We start from the raw sequence: 7,711 nt of genomic DNA, 5'->3' as shown, positions 1-7,711 counted from the left end.
ATGTCAACATATTGTATTAAAATATCAACTAAGTTTATGTTGACATTTTAATGTGAAATGTGATCGTGTTGACATTTTTAATACACTGCATTAATGAATTAACAGAGTTAGCAACTTAAGAAAGTTAGCAATGGATTACCCATCTGTATTCTTAAATGGAAATTGAACTCCTTCTTGCGAAGGTATGCTACATTGGATATTAGTGAGATTTTGTGTAGGTATTTCTTAAATGGAAATTGAACTCCTTCTTGCGAAGGTATGCTACATTGGATATTAGTGAGATTTTGTGTAGGTATTTCTTAAATGGAAATTTAACTCCTTCTTGCGAAGGTATGCTACATTGGATATTAGTGAGATTTTGTGTAGGTATTTCTTAAATGGAAATTTAACTCCTTCTTGCGAAGGTATGCTACATTGGATATTAGTGAGATTTTGTGTAGGTATTTCTTAAATGGAAATTTAACTCCTTCTTGCGAAGGTATGCTACATTGGATATTAGTGAGATTTTGTGTAGATACACGTACGTGTACAGATGTAAGCTAAATACTCCACTTAGCAAAATCTTCAAAATATTTGTCTAAGTACTGTATAGTGTTTAGCAGGCAAGAAATTAATTCTATATCATAGTGACGTTTCCCTCTATTAAAAGTTGCAATCATCTTCTCACACGCATACGACGAATATTGCGCACGTTATTTTTAATTAATTCGATTCAACCAACATGTACCAGACCTAAAATTAGTCCCAATTTTCTCAAGAATTCAGTATACAAAACAGAACCCAAAAACAATAACACAAGATACAAAAAAAATGAAAAACTTAAAATTATCATAATTTCTTTTGCCTGTTATACATCATTAGGCAGTAACACTTCCTTATCATCAAATACATCATAATCAATCTTATCAAACTCAAAAGCCTGAAAATACATATGATTCAAACTTAATCACCCTCCTACTAAGCTATCGAGTAAACATGACCAAACATTAGTACACAAAAGTTAGGTTAGAAATTCCTCCACATTCTTGATACCAAGGAATGCTAACTTGCAGCTTCCCATCTCCAGACCATTGGAACAATACCTCAACTCCACTCACATACGATTTCTTCGGGGCAATGCTCGAATACGCCAAGAATGTACCTTCTCCCTTAACCTCGATCTTGGCCACGGCCTCGTTGTACACCAGCCCTTGAATAGTCCCTCCACTGTTAAACATGTTGGTCAGACCAATTGGCGCGAACTTAGCATTGTTCCCGATCTTCTTGATCGGGACGAAGCTAAAGATTTCAAATGTGGAGGGCTGCAGAGTCACCAAGATAGGATCCGATTCGGGTGTAGCCAAGACAATCTTTTCGCCCTCAGTTAGGTACACAGCGTACTCCTCGGCTTCCCCGAGGCTAGCAGCTTCGGCCCTTTGATCCCACTCAAGATTCGACATGTGGACGGAGGCAGTGAGAGGCTTGTAGCACTCCGAATAGCCCCTGATCCTCTGCTCCTTGGGGTCCCACCCGGCGCCCTGGCAGTTGAATGCCCCGATGACTCCACCGTACTGCATAATCATCGTTAATACATCTAATCAACGAAGTTGTAGTGATAATTAAACTGTCTAAAAGTAAAAAAAAAATATACTCATTGCACCTTGTTGAAGTTCCAAATCTTGAGGATGGACTTGCTATCAAAGAGGGGATTCTTAAAGAGGCAATCTCTTGTTGGGAGAGCAAAATGTATACATTTAGGGATTGTACCATCTTGGAATACAAGCTTTTTTAGAAGATCAAAATCATGGCCTCCCAAAGAGTCACTCACATAAACTGGGCTTCCACAAATAGCTCTTGATCCAGCGTGGAACTTGGCACAACAATGGTCGGACTGAAACATGTCCCAATCTGGTTGGATGAATTGTCCCATCCACATACTGTTGTAGGCACAATGGATCATGTGGACCCCTTGTAGCCAATAAACTCCCATTGGATCACCATTTGGGTCTTGGAACCAAAAGTCATCCCCTGTTTAAAATTGAAACCACATAAAAAATTGACTTGATTATTGATGATTAGAAAATAAAATGGAGTCTGAATTTTTAATTTCTTACCGACTCTTCCCATTGAGATCTGCTCGGTTCCAAGGAAGAAGAAGTCATTACACTGCTGCATGCTGGAAATAAGACCAGTTCCATTGAAATTCTTCTTTAGAGATTTGGACAAACCCTTGTAATAAGCCTTTGCAAGAGCAACTCTGCCCCCATACTCCTCACTCACATATTCAAGTGTCTGCACGTGTCATAAAAGCAAAGATTTGTTGACAATCGAAACTAAAAATAAAAATATAACTAGACAATTTTTTAATGGATACTTACATGAATTACATCTACTTTGACTCCCGTGATCCCAACATTAGCGAGGTATGAGTGCATAGAGTCATAGAAGTCTTCGGCTTGATCCGGGTCGACGAGGCCGATTGAGCCCTCGACGATCTTGACGACTGCAAGATCCGACATGGTTCCGTTGAGGCCCGGGGAGAGCTTGCAAGGCACGATCTTAGCCTTGAGGTGAGTCGCCCCGGGCCTAACCCCACCCCACGCCCCTGCCAATGCGTGCCAAACGTAGATATCATCCAATCCTTTGAAATTACTCCTCAAATCCTTTGTGAATGCCTTCATACCGGTTTCCTCCTTCTTGCCGGAGCAACCATTTTCCGACGAGCCCTTCTCCTCACCGTACATGTCTTCTAGCTCCTTCTTCAGTTTTTCGATTTCGAATTCTAACTCGGAGAGATCGGTTACATTGGCTAGCATTGCTTTGTCTTTAGCCTTTTCTGCCATCTCCAACTCGATCGCTTTGTTGATCAACAGTTTGGGTTTATTGGGGTCGAACAAGGGGGCTTCGGCCCCCTCCATCGACCCCGCGCGATACTTTCGGAACTTCTCGCATTCCTCGAACCGATGGAGGCGGGCGGTCATCTGAGTGCCGCCAAGAACGAGGTTCTTGGCGTCCTCGTGCAGGTCCTGGCCATCGACGTTGATGCTCTGCCATCCGTCGTCGATGATCAGGAACCGTGGGTGGAGCCCGCCGTCGGCGAACTCTTTAACGCCATGCCAGATCCCGGCGGGCTCCACGGTGAGGTAGAAGGCGTCCCACGTGCACCACCCGAACTTGTTCAGGAGTGGTGGGGGCGCCTTCTCCTCGAGGAGGCGGAAGGTGCCGAGGTGGCATCGCACGGCCGTGTAAGCGTCCCGCATCAGGGTGTAGGGATTGTCCGACACGTGGACGTATGCGATGGCGCCAAGCGCGGCCGCCTTTACGGCCGTGGAGCCGCTCTCTGCGCAGAGGAGCAGGTGGCCGTCCACGCCTGGCTGTAAAGCAGAGCGGAAGCTGCCGTCGATGATCGGGATCACGACAACGTAGGATCTGATCTCGGGGACGTCGAGCATGATCCACTGGGTTTCCGACTGGATGTCGGAGCCGGAGGTGCCGACCCACTGAGTTGACCACCATGTTTTGAATCGGAAGATGCTGAGGAAATCGCGGCCGGTGAATTTTCCGATGGAGGTGGTGAGGCAGTCGGAGGGAGTGCGCTGGCTGAAGCCGAGGAAGCCGCCGTTGTGGGAGAGGGATTCAGCACGATCGAAGAGCTCCGGCGGGGCGGTGGAGGATTTCACGACGGAGGAGAAGCTGCGGAAGGTGACGTTGTCCGGAATCTCGGAGAGAAGCGGCACGTTATGAACGGAGAGCTTTCCGTCGGCGAGGTCGAAAACGGTGTCGTTTTTTTATGAGTTTGGGAGAGGTGTGGATTGCGTTGGCGGGGTCGTTTGGTGGCGCCATTGGAAACAGGGGAATACAGAGACTGTAATTTGTTTAGAGAGAGAAAGAGGCTGTGTTGCAGTGAAGATGGATGAGAAATGGGGAAGGGAAGATAGATATATATAGAGATTTGGTGAAGGGAAGAAAGTGTTGAAGAAAATAGTGAAAATTGAATATCGAATGGAAATAAAAAGGGGGGCAAACCGAAAATGAGAGAGTTTTAATTGTAGCCGACGAAAAATTGGGAGCGAAACACATGCAAGTGAGATCTCGTTAGAATCTTTATGAAATTATATTTAATTTGATATATGTTGTTCGAAAAAATAATTTAAATCGCGAAAGTTATATGCGTTTTAAAGTTATGAGATAATTTTCAAATATTAGTTACAACTAATTTGTTGTAAATTGACCTTAATACCCTTAATGACGTTTTTTTATCGTATTGACATTCCGGGGCTGATGATCTAGGCCATTGATTTATCGTATTGAGTTAGCAATATAACACTCCTGAATATATATTAAAAATATCACATTATATTTGTTTGCAATGATAATAGTATTGTTTTAGTTGGGCCGATATGCAGGCCTAGCAAATCTTACCAACATGTTTAAGATCTTTAGCCCAGTTTCGGTGGGTCATAATATGTTTGATCATCACCGTGTTTTATTTATAAAATTTGACTACTCACAATTACAAACTCAATTTATCATGTTCTTCAGCCATTATCTACCAAATATCCCTCTACAAAAGTTGTTGCAATATAAAAAATTTATGCTCATGTTTCCATTCATATATAGTAGGTTGTGTTGATTAACTTGTACTCCTATATTTTTAAGCAGTATATATGTGCTTCTCTTAAGGTATATCGTCTTCAACAATCATGACATGTGAACAATAATACTAATAATATCATAATTTTAACACTTTTCTTAAGTCTCATTGTTTTGTATTTGGAGAAAATTACGTATAACATAAAAGTCGAAAATCATGATTTTTCTTTTATAAATTTATGTATCACTCACAAAAGCTATTAATTTTAATATGAAATATAGAATATAATATTAGGCTAAAGTATTTTGGGAAACAAATTACACATAATTTTCCCAAATCTAATCTATATCAATGGAACAATTAAAAAAAATATGTCAAAGTTACGATAAAATTAATTATTTTTAAAATTATGAGATAGATCAGAATATGACCAAATTACATGATTTTTATACTCCCTCCGTTTCTCATTAATTGTCCAATTTTGTCATTTTCGTTCGTCCCACTTTCACTTTTTACCATAAATGGTAAATAGACTACACATTCCACTAACTCAATTCACTCACATTTTATTATAAAATTAATATATAAAAGCGAGACTCATATTACACTAACTTTTTTAACTCACTTTCTTTTACATTTCTTAAAATCCGTACCGGATAATTATTAGGGGACGAAGTGAGTAGTAATTTATCTTATGCTAAAATATCTCAATCACAGTATGCTCATTATCGACCACGTAAAATAGCAACCAGTTCCTCCGAAAAAAATCACTTCAAGTAGAGAGAGATGTGCCATATACATATAAAAGAATAATGATATTATTAACTTATTAAACTGAAAATAATGGTGTTATATTATTGTGTAGGAATATAAATGTTTATTTAATTTAATTATCTATTATTGTGTGGGGATATAAATGTTTAATTAATTTATCTATTATTGTGTACGTAGGAATATAGATGTTTAATTAATTTATCTACTCACGAGACGAGAGGGACACGATTCCATATTTCGGATCGGACTAGAAAAGAGATTATGCTTTTTATAAGAAAATGCATCCCTTTTCGAATCTCATCCCTTTACCCAAAGCACAATATCGAAATTTCAAATTGTAATATCGTGCAAAAACTAACTACTACTAAAGGTTTACTTATAATTAGGTTGTATATAAATATAGCATATGGTCGCTAGCTACAAAAGCAGAACACCCCCTTAAACGCAGAATGTGATATAACAAAAACATATTATTATAAAATTCAGATTACCTAAAGTTACTTTTACTTCATTTTTCCAATACAAAATTGCGTTTGAAATTAGTTATACATCGATCACATACTTATATAAGCAAGGTCTATAAACATAATAGTATATAATTGTTCCATTAATTCCATATAAAATCATTACCATTTAAACCCAATAGCAAACATGAAACACCATATCATATGCAAATCGATCAATTATACTATACAGATACATGGACTTATTTAATAGTAGTATAATTATAATTATTCACCATTGTCCAAAATCTCCTCAATGGCCAACATTACCACCGCCTGCACCATTACCAGACCCTTGTCCGTGGCCACTTCCAAATCCACCATTTTTACCACCGCCGCCGCCGCCACCGCCACCGCTACCAGCACCCCCGCCACCGCCGCCTCCTCTTTTCCCACCGGAACCTCCACCTCCACCAGCCCCATTCCCGCTACCAGATCCATATCCACTCCCACCTCTACCTCCACCACCTCCGCCGCCGCCGCCGCCGCTGCCGCCACCACCGCCACCTCCTCCACCAATAATCCGATCTTTCTCAAGCTCACGGCCATCTACAATTTGAATCATGAACAGCGCTAACAACAATATCACAACAAACACCAAACCATTTCCGAAATTCTTTCCCATTTTTATTCGAATTATGATAAAATGTGGAAGAGCTGCTAGCAAATATTGTTGTGGTTCGTCGATGGAAACCTTCGATTTTATTTATAGACAGCATTGAGCGGAAAAATTCATAAATGCAATCAGTTGAGATATCACACTTACACACTACGTCTTAGGGTGAAATGTCATACGTTATTAATTAATTTTACATTAATTCCTTAATGAATTATCATCATGGCAATATAATTTTGTACAACATTTCACTTTGACTTTGCCTAATTATATAGATTAACGGTTAAGTTTCCTTAATTGCATTTCTTTACTAAATCTCCTGTTTTATCTTTAAGGTGGTTATAGTGTCACTTTGTTGGGAAATTTGGTCTTCTTTCCTAAGTTTCAGGTAAAGTCCCATACATCATGGTGTATTCATCTATCCTAATTAAATTCAACTTATGATTGGTTAGAGTAAATTAAAAATTAACAAATTTTAATTAATAAATAATAAATCCTTATTAAAATCAATAAATAAACTGAGAATTAATAAAATTTAATTAGAATTAAAAAATATTGGTAGATATCAGTTCATGTTTAATTAGTGATTAACTAATAGTATTAAATACTACTACCTCCGTCCCTGAAAGTTTGTCCCATTTTTCCATTTATGTTCGTCCCCCAAAGTTTCTCCCATTTTTGGTAGTGAACCTCATATTCCACTAACTCATTCATACTCACATTTTATTATAAAATTAATATACATAAAAGTAGGACCCACAATCCACTAACTTTTTCAACTCACTTCCATTACATTTCTTTAAACCCGTGCCGGGTCAAAGTGGGTCAATATTTGAGGGACGGAGGTAGTATTAATTATTACTTAACCTGCCGCATCAAGCAATCTTCATTGTTTCAATTTTTTTCGCTTCAAGTACTCCATCCGTCTCATTCAAGATGATCACTTTTCCTTTTTTTGTTTTGTCCCAATTAAGATTACCACTTTCCAATTTTGAAAATAACCTCCTCTCTCCCCTCTCCTCATCAAAATATTCAACTACCTTTTTTCTCTCAACTTTATTCCACCTAACAACAATTCCTAAAATCTCGTGTCACTAAAAAATGTGGTCATTTTAAGTGGGACGAAGGGAGTACATATTAACTTTCTCCCAACTTAAACTCTAATATTTTTTGTTTTTCCTCTAACTTTTTTTAAAATTATGAGATAGATCAGAATATGACATGAATTTTATACTCCATCCGTTC

The 7,711-nt window shown here is 38.7% G+C and overlaps 1 pseudogene; it reads right to left on the bottom strand.

Moving 5' to 3' along the window:
- Window positions 1–800: 800 nt before the first annotated feature.
- Window positions 801–3,822, bottom strand: LOC121811276 (annotated as a pseudogene).
- Between the last annotated feature and the right edge of the window lie 3,889 nt (window positions 3,823–7,711).

Source organism: Salvia splendens, chromosome 7 (assembly GCF_004379255.2).
Source record: "Salvia splendens isolate huo1 chromosome 7, SspV2, whole genome shotgun sequence".
NCBI lineage: Eukaryota > Viridiplantae > Streptophyta > Magnoliopsida > Lamiales > Lamiaceae > Salvia > Salvia splendens.
The sequence above is the reverse complement of the archived record's forward strand: the minus strand, read 5'-3'. Positions and strand labels throughout refer to the sequence as shown.